Consider the following 13,247-nt stretch of genomic DNA (forward strand, 5'->3'; position numbering starts at 1 on the left):
AATGATATATTAACCTCAACTATATTTATTTCCTTCAAATGAATATTTCTTCAGCATTATTAATATAAGTTATGCGAAAATAAATGAAGTGTAATAATAAATAATGATTATTGGTGGGATTTCAAATAAATTATTTATTCCCATGAAACTAATATTTATTTGTCCATATATCCAATAAATGATTCATTAACTATAATGCATTTTCGATAATATCAAATAAACACTTCTCTCAGTTAATATTGTGATGAAATTTTATCCGACTCTGTTTTGGAAGCTGATACATCCCATGAATTCGTTTTCATATCTGAGTCTCATAGAAGGCACTAGTTACACATTTCATACCAAGTATTATAGATTTATTGATCAAAATTCCAAATGAACAATATTCAATTTTACACCAAAAAGGCACTTCTGATGAAACTGGATACAATGTAGCGTTTCCGGAATATATTGAATTGAAAATTATTAAGCACCTAATATTTGAGGTAATGACCGGATTGAAAACTGGCAAAATAAACCAACTTTGGTATATCGTTCTCTACTTGCTGTTCTTGTACCTTCATTGGAGGAGTACATAATTTAATTCATTTCGGACCTCATATGTCCATTGTGCTATATCCATATCAAATTACCTAAATAAATTCCTGCACTGAGAGAAGTATTTATTTGATATTATCGAAAATGCATTATAATTAATGAATCATTAATTGGCGATATGGATACATTAATATTTATTTGATGGAAATAAAGAATTTATTTAAATTTACATCAATAATCATCAGTTCAGATCACACCTTATTTATTTACGAATACTTTGATTCAATAATGCTGAATGTATATGAATTCGATTGAAATAAATATAGCTGAAGTTAATATATCATTGAGGAATGTTGAATGTTGAATCAAAATAATATTTCATTTCAATTAACGTATTTGTTAGATAGTTATTTGGACTGTTTCTATTTAGGTTCTGAGAAGAACCGTTTGCCAAACTTAGGTATTTTTTTAGAGTTCATAATGAAGGTATCGAGGTTTGAACCCTATCATGTTGGTTGCATTCGTTCACTCTAACCACTGGTCTGCCAACATTACAAATAATAAGCAGGTATAAACTATCTAAACGCGAAATTCAGTACAGATGTGCTAAGCGACGTTCAATAAGCCCATAGTGAAGTAACATAGATTTTATGTTTAAAAAGGAAATTGAAATCAAAGGAATAGTTCAAGGACAGGTCCTTCAAGGAGATGCGCTTCTCTTTGAGGGATGTGTCCTTAATCTTTTTCACAGATTGGATCGCTACAATTATGTTAGATTGTCGATAATTAATAAATCCTTTATTTTGAGTAAATAAATTATTAGTCTTGTAAAAGTTTATTCATAAATATCAAATGTTCGTTAACTATCAGTTGAAAATGAATTTATGTTATGTGTGGAGATAACTTGAGTTCATATACATTATTTTTCAATTATAAATATAGATATTATTAAATACCTTGCAAACAAATATTTTATTTTCTATTAGTTAACTTGCATAATTCAACTATTAATGAATATATCATAAATCTGCTGTAATAGTTGTGAATAAATAACCTTCAAATAAGTACTGTATTCAAAGACCACATTCAACTCCTGTATCGTACCCCCAATGGAAATTCGGTGCAGTAACAAGAAAAGTTGTATGATCAGCGCCATCGCTACGGAGTATTGGAGTAGGTAGGATAGGCGGTCGCATAGAGCACCAGAATTGAGGGTCGGAATTTAAAGCTATTCAGTCGATTATCATATTATGTTCACATCCTATATTTTCTAAATTTGTCTTCTAGGGAGGTTTGAAACAGTAAATCTCACCTCAAAAGAAAAGTTTTAAACAGAAATACAATAACAAAAAAAGTTTATTTGATGACTTGGATCCTGAGGACGAAAATAAAGAAGATCTATTTTCGGATGAACGCCGAAAACAATAAATTGCAGAAGATGCAAGCTGTATCGTCATCTTCATCAGAAAATGGAGTGCCATTCAGCCTGATGTGAATGTGTCAGTAGTAAAATATAGTTATTTTCCTAAGATGTGTGGAAAGTGATACATTTCCGCAAGCTTGACCGAACGATGCGGAAAAGGCACTCTATAATACAAATGTAGAATTGGCATTGGTATTCTTCCACGAGTTTTTGAATGAACGAATGGTAAAATGAGCCTTCTGTGCGAGTATTATAGGTTCATTATTTTCTACATTCATGCAAAAAGCAAAACTTTATTGAACTATATTTAGTGGAAGAAGAAGTTCTTTATTGCACTAGTGCAATTAAGTTTTTATTGCACTCATCTGTCATTCTACTTCAACAAACTCAGTGTTGCAAAACAAATATTTCAGCCTGAAGGAAATAACGATGTATACAGTTATACCAAGTACTAGTACGTTTACAGCAGTAACAAATCAAGAAGTGGATTTAAAAAGTACTTCACTACGAAATGTTCATATTGAAAATTTCACCAATTGTTCATTCACTTTCAACATTGAGGGTAAAAATAAAGTTTGAGTTAAATTGTTCGTAACGTATTAGTTCCTGTTTCAATGCAAATCGATATTAATAATAAAGTATTCAAGTTGCGCTTTTCATTTTCCTACACCTAGTGCCGCACCGCAATAAATCATTTTTTGCTTTTTGCATGAACGTAGAAAAAATGTTGTATGCAACTCGTGCAAAAATTGTTTATTGCACTCGACGTGTTGTCCAACTCGGCCTAACGGCCTCGTCGGACAATTTCACGTCGGGTGCAATAAACATTCATTTTTTGCACTTGTTGCATAAATAACTATTAATTCACTAAGTTTTCATTGGAATATTTCTATAACTATCGTTTAGTGAGTTTTGCATTGAAAAATGTGGGTTGGCAAATCAGCTGTGCGTATCACAAATTTGTCAGATAATAGATAAATTCATGGCAAGAGGTTTCCGAGTACCATATAATAATAAAATAGAACCATGGAATCTGTCCGAATCTCAGATATTCTCGCACAATTTTGTTGAGGCAGAATGAATGGATTAGCCACAGAATTAAAGATGATGAATTCTGGGATTGTATGATATAATTCTATAATGGAAAATTGCAGAATATATTTTGTGTGAAAATTACTGAAAATGGCTATTGAGGAACATTATCATGCGTTACCACCTCTATACATGTTGTCATGTTTAATACCTACCTGTGGTTTCAAACAACGAATTCAATTTTCAGGTAGCGACCTCTTCTCATTTTATTAGTTTCAAAGTGGCACGTGATGTAAAGAGGATCGAATAAAGTGTGCACAATGAACCTAACTTTGGTTATTAAAGAAGAGTTGGTTTTTCTCATAGAAAACGCTGTGGAAAATGAACGTTGAATTGCAAAGCATGTTCACATTATAAGGGATATGAAGGAGATTACTTTCTTCGGTTATGAAGAGTATTTGGAGCAAATGTGATGGTTTTTGTGCCTGAATATTGAATCTGCCTGAAGGAGCTTAAAGCAGAATAATACAGAACTTCAATGCGTTATTCAATGGTTGATTATAAGTTAGATAATTACATTTACATAGGAAAATCGAATAAATTAAGTTGAATATTGTGGATACTATTACATACTTTTAAACCTGAAATATTATTGTCATCATTATTACTCTTGAAATATAAAATGTTGGCCTTTATATATTTTTCTCTGATTCTGTGGTTATTCCGTTCATTCTTCCACATCTTGTAGAACAAAACCGTGCGAGAATATATCAGAAACGCACAGTTTTCATGGTTATATTTTATTATTCTATGTTGGTTCCCGAACTTTCCGCTAAGGCTTTATCTGTCAATTCATCAATTTGCCTTAAAGAAATCACTTCTGCCAACCAACATTTTTCAATGCAAAATCACTAAATTATATTTATGGAAATATTTCATTAATTTCGATGAAAATGCAATGAATTAGAGAAAATAATGTATAATACTCGTACAGAAGGCTCATTCTACCACTCGTTCATTCCAAAACTCGCCACTTCGTGGCTCGTTTTTGAATTTTGAACTCGTGGAAGAATATCAATGCCTTCTGCACTTGTATTATAAATAACTATTAAATCATGTGATTACAGAATTCCAAACTCCGGCAAATTATGGAAATATTTTTTTTCTCTTCAATGAAATTGTCGAAAATAAATTTGAATTCAAAGCACATGTATTTGTTTCAGTTTCGAAGTCATAGACCTCAATTGCAAAAACCAACAAATTTTATTTTTATTACTATAGTATCCTCAACGATCACTCTTGAAGTTCATTTTGGATATCTGATATACCATCCCAGATCCTTGTGAATTTCTTCCTGATGCCCATGGTCTCATTTAAACCACTATACTGTGATCGTCGACTAAGGTTTTTCTTATGGTCTCTTTAGTTTCTTCAGTATCTCTTCTTTCTAGCTTCATATCTCTTAAAGTTACTAATATACAATCGATGCCACATATTCTCGATCTTTTATCATTTTCAGAAATGAGAACCCTGTTCATTTCGCAATACTTAATTCTTGAGCTCTCGTTCCACTAACAGAATATTTCGTCAAGATATCTGAGTGTTGAGCCAGAAATTTGATACGTTGACGTTTGATTCACTGATGACGAATTCGTGGTCAAATTCAATTTTGTCTGACCGTAAACACAATATTTCTTGAACAAAAAATCCTAGAAACTCAAAATTTTCAGTATAGGTCGAAGAACTATAGAGAATTCAAGCAGAATATCAAAATTTCGAGCTGTTCTCAAATTTAATTAGGATTATTCGTGAATACGATGACTTTCAAGGGTAGTTTCGGATCTCAAATGCCTTGGTCAAGTTTGTTAGTACGTAAAATCTAACTAGACATACCGCAAATTCTGCAGTTTTATTTTTTTTTCCTTTAATCATGAACATTTCCAGAAAGATGCAAAGTAACAATCATCAGAACCATCGAAAATCGAATATCTGAACAAAATATCCAGACATAAAAATCGAATGGAATTGGGATTTTGCTTATAGTTAGTTATAAAATAACAATTTTCAACTTAATATTGATCATAGAATGTAATAACAATTCAAGCAGAATGAAGGGCATAATTGAAGTTAACTCACTTTGTAAAAACAAAATCTTTGAATTTTTATAATTTTATTTATTTTATTTGCAATTTATTTTGATTTTCTCTGAACAATGAGAGTTTATGTCCTCAATAAACCCCCTCGTTACGCCTATGAGCAGAAACTCCAAAAAAATCTAAATTTTCAATCAAACATCAATGCAATTGATATTCGAACAAAATTTATAAAAATACCCAATATTTCGGTGAAAATCTTTGTAGGTTGAGATTCAGTAGTAGGTATATTATGTATATTATTGCTCAAATTTTCATGCCGAATTGTAGGAAGATCATCAGAGCCCCTCATTCAGAAAAGCCAACTGACAATAATTACATCATAACAAATCACATCTCATATACATATACAGGCTGTCACACCTTAAACGAACAAGCATGTATAGTTGTGCAGATCTAATCAAGAGTATCATGTTTATTTTATGACATATATCTCGTTTTAGAAGGATTTGGTCACATATTAGTACCTATAGTACTCAAATTGTGTCCTTCCTATATTCGGAGAGCAATTTTTGGACTCTAATGATTATGGTTTGTACATTTTAAATCTTATAATGTAATAAGCCGAATTGTGCTAGTAAAATCTGTAAAAATTGTGGGAATAATATTTGCTTGCACTATTCGATCATCTAATGCTGATATTAACGATATTTCATAATTGTTTTCCTTGATATTTCTATTTTTGAGAATACATAATATTTTGTTATTTTATCAATGCGTTTTCTGTTGATTGATTTCCTGAAAAGATGTTACTTAACATTCAACATATTTCTTTCTTAATATAGGTACGATATGAAATCAAATGAAAGGAACAACATATCATAGTTTTTTCTTTCATTGAGAAGCAAACCTCGAATAAATCCAGTTATTTCCATAGGAATATTAACTTTCATATTTCAATAATTGCATTTCTACAAGTGTTCTCGAAGACCGCAAAACGGTGAAAGGGCTATTGTGTTTGGACTACTATGGTTAAGGGTTGAAAAAGTTCTGATACACTGAAAAAAAAATTCATTTTACCTTCGAAATTTGTCAATAACCTCTACAAAAAACAATGGATATCCAACAGTTACTAACTCTTAAAAACAATTTTTCACTGATTCACTGATGTCACAACATACCACCACCCGAATAACTATCAAATCTAACGTCTCAAACCACACTGAGTATCAATCCGGAAGTAACCTCTTCTATCTATTTCCCTCCAAAGTGACTACGTCTTTCCATCAAAGAAACCACCTGTCCGCGATATCAACCGTTCCAGAGAACTCTGTGACCAGCAAACCGTGCACGGGGATATAATTAACCAGAGGTGGATGGGGTTGAAACATAATTCGTTCTTTCCATGCCACTTGCTACAAACCCCGAGGCAACGATAGGATCGATATGTTTGTAAGCCGAATCCACTTGAGTAACTTTTTTATCTAGATCGAGGGTGAATAAGTTGAGGGTTCAGACTGACCACTGCAAGATTGAAGAAATCTGTATTTTATTTTTATACAGATTTTTTTCAACCTTGGTTGAACTTTGGTTGACAATATAGGTATGTATGCCAACTGCCAACAGGTTACATTATTGATTGTGATCTTTGAAGGATTCATACTTAATCAAAGTTATATCTGTTTTATTTTTTTTTAGGAAGATATTCCTCATTGCCCGATCTACAGGCCGGAAAATCGGCATTTTGCCGAGACGGCAAATATAAGAGGGCGACATTTTCTTCTTTTTCGGGAAAATCCGAATTCCTAGAAGAATGAAGTAAACAATATGTTTTTTCAATTTCCACGAATTTCACACATGATTTTTTTATATGAAATTACTAGTGTTGAGCGTTGGCGAATCCGAATTTGAAATAATGGTTCATCCGCATCATCCGATTTTTCTACTCGAAGAAAAAAAACGAAATGTATTAACCTTTTTCTTTTAATTTCAACAATTTACCTACCAAATGATTTTTCTTACATAATTAATTAGTATTGGGCGTGGGCGCATACGAATTCAATGAAATAATGGTTCATCTGCATCATTCGATTATTTTACTAAATCATCTTAAAAAAAAAAATTGCAAGCACTCTATATCGTCGAAACTCAGCAGAACCTGAAACCGCAGAGCCCGCACTAGAGGGGTGACAAATATTCCTAGAAGAATGTAATAAATACCTTTTTGTAATTATTTAATTTAATAATTGAGATACGATTGAAAAACCTTCAAATTTTTGAAGTGATATAGAACAAAAACTATTTTTTTCTTGTGAGAAAAATAACTAGATACTATACAAATATTACTTTCAGAAATTCAGAAACAATCCATCAAGCGATTTTCGCACAGAATCAAAAAGAATCTGCACTGAAGGACGTAGTGAGAAATGTTCTGAATCTGGTGTCCCAAAATTTGTTGTCTATTCTCAGAATTCTTTTGAGCTATAAAAATTATTGGCCGCGTTTTCAGTATATAAGAGAAAATTAGAAAATAGCGGGAAATGAAAAGTTCGTTAATATTTTTGCTTTAATCATGAAACAAAAACGTTCTACAGGCACTTTTTTCAGTAAAATTCATTGGTGTCATCATTTGATTTTTATTTCAAATAGTTTTGAAATATTTGTTATTTTATTTCAATATAAACCAAAAAAATTTCCATTACAAATAAAATCGCTTTTTTTTTAATTGTATATAACATGATATATAATTTTTTTAAGGAACTATAAAAATCATCGAAAGTTTCAGTTTCACATGGCGAATCAACCAAGTGCCGATCCATGATAATCTATGAATTTTAGAAAATTTTCTTTGGTCACCAAGGTCTCCGGATTCAACACCGTTAGATTTTTTCAACATAACAATATTCTTGAATTGATAAATGTTGTTCTTTGAATGTGACCGAAGTAAAAAATTAAATAGTGTTAAATCCGGAGACTGAAACTTTTGATGATTTTCGTAGTTTGATAAGAAATTTATGTATCATGTTATATATTTTTGAAGAGAGAATAAAAGCCATTTCATTTATTATAGAAATTTCAACTTTTCAATAGTTTCAAATTGATAAATGTTGTTTATTATGTTATTCAACGGAAGTAAATTCGAAGACTGAAACTTTTAATGATTTTTATAGTTGATATGAAATTTATATATCATGTTTCACTGAAAAGAGAAAAAATCGATTTTATTCGTTATAGAATTTTTTTTGGTTTACATTAAAAAAAGCACAAGTTTTTATCATAACTTCAAAACTAATTGGATCAAAAAAACAACGAGGACACCAATGGATTTAACTGAAAAAAATGCCTGTAGAATGTTTATACCACCAGCAAGACCGTAACCAGGGGGTCCGATGGGGACCGAAACCAGTACCCCAATTTTTTTTTTTCAAAAATACAGGATTCTAATTTCACCGAAAATATTATCAACTCTTTCTATTCAATTATTATAATTTTTTTCATCGCAAACTCCGAAATATTTCAAGTCAACGGGCGGGTCGATCGACTCCGTTGACGAAATTTATTTATAGCTACGGTCTTGACCACCAGTAATGAAAAAGTTATAAGAACTTTTGATTTCGTGCCATTCTCCAATTTTCTCTTAGAGCTTGAAAACTGTTGAATTCATAGGGATGTGATTTTCACCAAATCAATTCTCCCAAAAATCGAGCAAACTGTACGATTTAGTTTTTTCTAACTCAAAGAGATACTTAGACCCCCTCACTAGACAACGAATTTGGGACACCCGATACACTCTTGAACCATTCAGTAGAAATTCCAGATATCTCTGAACATAATCGAATTTTCTCTATCGAAAACATTCGTAATAAAAATTTTCCCGAACTTCCTCTCACAGCTAAGAAAGCTAATTAAACGGAACAGCGAAGAAAAATAAACACTGATAACAACCCTGTTAACGACGTTGGAATCGTCTTTGTTCTACAGGAAACTCAACCGTGAAAATCGTTAAGGCATCCAGGCGAATAAAATCGGCTCCTTCTTTCTAGTTTTTACTCATCCTTATAACAGGCTACCACGAGTATTTCCTGATGAAATTTGGACGAGTAAAATCAGATTATACTATGAAAACATAGTCCCTTCGTTAGTCAATACCAAACTGAACAAAAATGAGTAATGCACTGATGTGAAGCCAGGAGCTTTTGGAGTCAATTGCATCCTTGGAGACTAAATAATTATACAATTGGGGCATGAATGGACGGTTGCTCAAAAGCTCCTGCTTGAATATCGCTTGCATCGTGGTCAACACGGAATTCAGCATAAAGCTCAAAATGGTAGAATTATGTATGACTGATATTATATTCTTCCTTGGAAACAATCAGAAAATAATTAATAATCCTTCATACACAATGTATTAATATCGCGTAATATTATAAAATTTTTCCATTACAACTCCTACTCATACTTTTGTAGTGTGATGTACGTATTCAAAAAATTATGTTTACTCACTTTTCTTGCAGAATCTTTGGGTTCTGATTTGTCCATTGGAAACCGCCACAACATCCATTTTGGTATCAGAGAGATCTGTAAAGAAGAAATTATCAGATTATTATTCATTAAACTAAGTGTACTGAGAGCGAATAATGGGCATTCTGTATATTTCATATTCTTTTCTTAATGAGGATAATCAAAAAAATGAAAAAAGCATTGTATTTGTATCCAAGATATATCTAATTTTTAACGAAATTTAGCAAACTGATTTTTGCTTCAATATTCCTTCAATCGGCTGAACATAAATCTGATGTCAAATGATGTCCTAATGGCAGCCAATAAAACAAAAGTTTAGGTGAGTGATTAACTCAATTTCATTTGACATTCCTCCTACTTAATCCTAACATCGTTTTCGAAAGTGGTGATTGAAATGATTGTCACTCGATGTTTTCCAAATTTCTCAGAACCTGCAGGACATTTTTTCTCCAGCGAATTCAGTCCCCTATCGCGCAGCAGACGCGAATCCACGAGCTTTTCCACCACTTTCATCCAACTTCTAGCCATCTCTGGAATTCGCAGCATTCTCCGCCAAACCATTATCTCAAAGGAATTTCTTTGTTCACCTATCTGCCACACAAACATCCAAGTCTCTGAACTGTATGAAAAAATCGGAAATTTCATAGTATCAACAAACCTGGTCTTGGTGGCTTTTGCTTCATTACGATCCCTCCATATTTCGGTCAGCTGTGTCATGGCGCATCGAGCCATCTCAATGCGTTGTCTGATTTCGTGTTCGTATGCACCGAAACTATGCAGCATTTAGCCTAGACAATAGTATATTCTGAAACAAGTTGCAGAATGGGCTCCTATTACAACACGACTGTGAAATTCAAAAACGAGCGACGAAGGAGTGAGTTTTCGAACACATGAGTGTTGGAACGGCCTTCTGCAACGAGTATTAGACGATATTTTCTCTATTTCAGTCAAGTTTTGTGAAATATTGTCGAAATTCAATGAAAAATTCAGATTATACATCCTAGTGACACTTGAATTGAACAGTTGGTGTGACTGTTACGAAAATTGACAGATTACGAAATATGAATTTGAATCGTATATGTCGAATTTTGAAATAATTTACAATTACGCATTAAATTCGTTAATCATGTCGGACGAAATCGATTTATCACCACTGAAATTAAGAGAAATTACGAATAACGTTGCAGATCATTCCGCTATATCCAAATTATATCATTTTGACAATTATTGACGTTTGTTGGAAATTGATAGGATTGGAAGTCAGTATAGACAACCACAAAACGAAAAATATAACTGAAAACGATGCTGTAATGAGTTCATTACAGCACTGTTTTTAGAACTGTAATGAACTCATTACGATACTGAAATAGAGAAAAAAATTTATCCACTACTGTGAAACGGCCTATTCTGTCTGGCTGATTTTGATGTTCATTATCGTTGTCAATATTCATAATTTTGGTCTTATTAATTTGTTGTAAACCAATTTCTAGTCTCACAACTTTAAGTATTTGTAGTAGTTCCTACTTCAGGCAATTAAGGTTGAATCACTTGCGAAGAGAACTTTGGTAAATTACTTATTGACAATTTTCATAATCCCACCATTCCACTTCTCAAAAACGTTTCGCATTTTAATTTCACTCAATACCTTATTTAACAATAGTGACATAATGCAGGCTTGGCGTGGGATACACCTCATCGAATATCGCATTTATCTGGAAAAGGCCTTTCAATCGTAAGTACTACTTCCGAGGTCTCATTTAGATCCTTAACCAGTGAAATTAGATGATAGTAATAACCAACCTCAACCGAAGCCTTGACCATTCGATGTTATTGGAAACCTTCGCATAATCGATCTAGCAAAGATATATTGCAACACCATATTCTCGAGTTTTTTTTGTAAGCTGTCTTGCATTGAATATTTGCTCTCGAGTTCCTCGCCCTTTGATGAATCCTGTTCGTTCCTCAGCAGTCTGATGATCAATGATGATTTAACTGGATGGGCTTATGAAACCACACGTTAGTTATCCAAACTATTTTAAGGACCATTCTTGTGGAATGGCAACAATTCTGACGTCTAATCTTGCAGCTAAAACCTTTCTTCCATACCTGTAGGACCGTCTGCCCTCTATCGCCCAGGGCTTCAAGAATTTTCACCGATATCCGATCAATTCCTGTCACTTTATCTTCTTTTAGCTTCGTAACTGCTGTCTTAACCTCACCAAAAATAACCTATATCTCACAATATCTTTCTAAAATCGCTAAGTTCCACAGCAGTGGAACCTGTGTTGAAATGAAGGATCTTTCAGTAATCCTTCCCGATGGAAGCTATTTTGTCTATTTATGTAACTGAAACTTTATTATCCTTCATTATCCAATGACATGATCTTAACTCACGAGTACCTTATTCGAATCTTCTAAAAGAGATTCTTCGTGTTTTCCGATTTTGCGTGGCTCTGTACAGTGCATCCCATTTTGGGTGAGACAGCCAGGTTTCTCGCTTGTTATTTAAGATAGAGCCTTGCGGTTTTCACGTTCCTGTCCTACTTTTTCGTGAAACTCAAGTTCGTCTAATCAGATTTTGCATAACTGTTTCCGTTCAAGAGATACAGGGTGATTTTGGAAATTGATACTTTTCGGACCCCTCCTTTATCCTCCTTTATCTCCGAAATTATTAGAAATAATGCTGAGCTGAAAACTACGTCTAAATCAGAATTCTGCGTAGAATCCAGTGGCGTACTCAATATTTTTTTTCGGGGTATGGTTTTGAAGATTCAACACAAACCTATATTTTTTTTAATGGAACACCCTATATATCATTACTTCGTTGATTTCGTTATTTTTTTCCCTTCAACATGATATATGATACTATGTAGGTAGGATATTCAGAAATGTTAAAAAAACCACTAAAACGTCAAATAATGATGATTTTTTGTAAATGGGCCATGAATTTTCTATGTTTCAATAAGAGGATTATTACTTTCGATTTTTAAAAGTAGTAGGTCATTGATGACACAAACATCCTTGTTGTTATTATGGCTACTATGCATTTGGGAGCATTGTTTTATCAAGTAGGCATTGGAGGGAAAAAACCAATCTGATCTAGCTATCATCGCTATAAATTTTTGTTATTATTATTGATTCTTCTTTTCTATGAGAAATCCATTGCCCATTAACAAAAACTCATCATTATTTGATGTTTTAGTGTTTTTTTAACATTTCTGAACATCCTACCTACATAGTGTCATATATCATTTTGAAGGGAAAAAAATAACAAATTCAACGAAGTAATGATACACATGGTGTTCCATTAAAAAAAAATAGGTTTGTGTTGAATCTTCAAAACCATACCCCGAAAAAAAATATTTAGTACGCCACTGGATTCTACGCAGAATTCTGATTCAGACGTAGTTTTTACCTCAGCATTATTTCTAATAATTTCGGAGATAAAGGAGGGGTCCGAAAAGTATCAATTTCTAAAATCGCCCTGTATCTCTTGAACGGAAACCGTTATGCAAAATCTGATTAGACCAACTTGAGTTTCACGAAAAAGTAGGACAGGAACGTGAAAACGGCAAGGCTCTATCTTAAATAACAAGCGAGAAACCTGGCAGTCTCACCCAAAATGGGATGCACTGTACATC

General features: G+C 32.8%; 1 protein-coding gene across 2 annotated transcripts in view; it reads right to left on the minus strand.

Moving 5' to 3' along the window:
* The window catches only part of LOC123679011, a 293,836-nt gene that overhangs the window by 189,718 nt on the left and 90,871 nt on the right, over positions 1-13,247 (minus strand). For both annotated transcript variants that reach the window (XM_045616321.1, XM_045616322.1), the window contains one exon: positions 9,589-9,663. The gene's annotated coding sequence lies outside the window, so the exon portion shown is untranslated. The remainder of the gene's footprint in view (positions 1-9,588; positions 9,664-13,247) is intronic.

The sequence above is a fragment of the Harmonia axyridis genome, chromosome 4 (assembly GCF_914767665.1).
Source record: "Harmonia axyridis chromosome 4, icHarAxyr1.1, whole genome shotgun sequence".
Classification (NCBI taxonomy): Eukaryota; Metazoa; Arthropoda; class Insecta; order Coleoptera; family Coccinellidae; genus Harmonia; species Harmonia axyridis.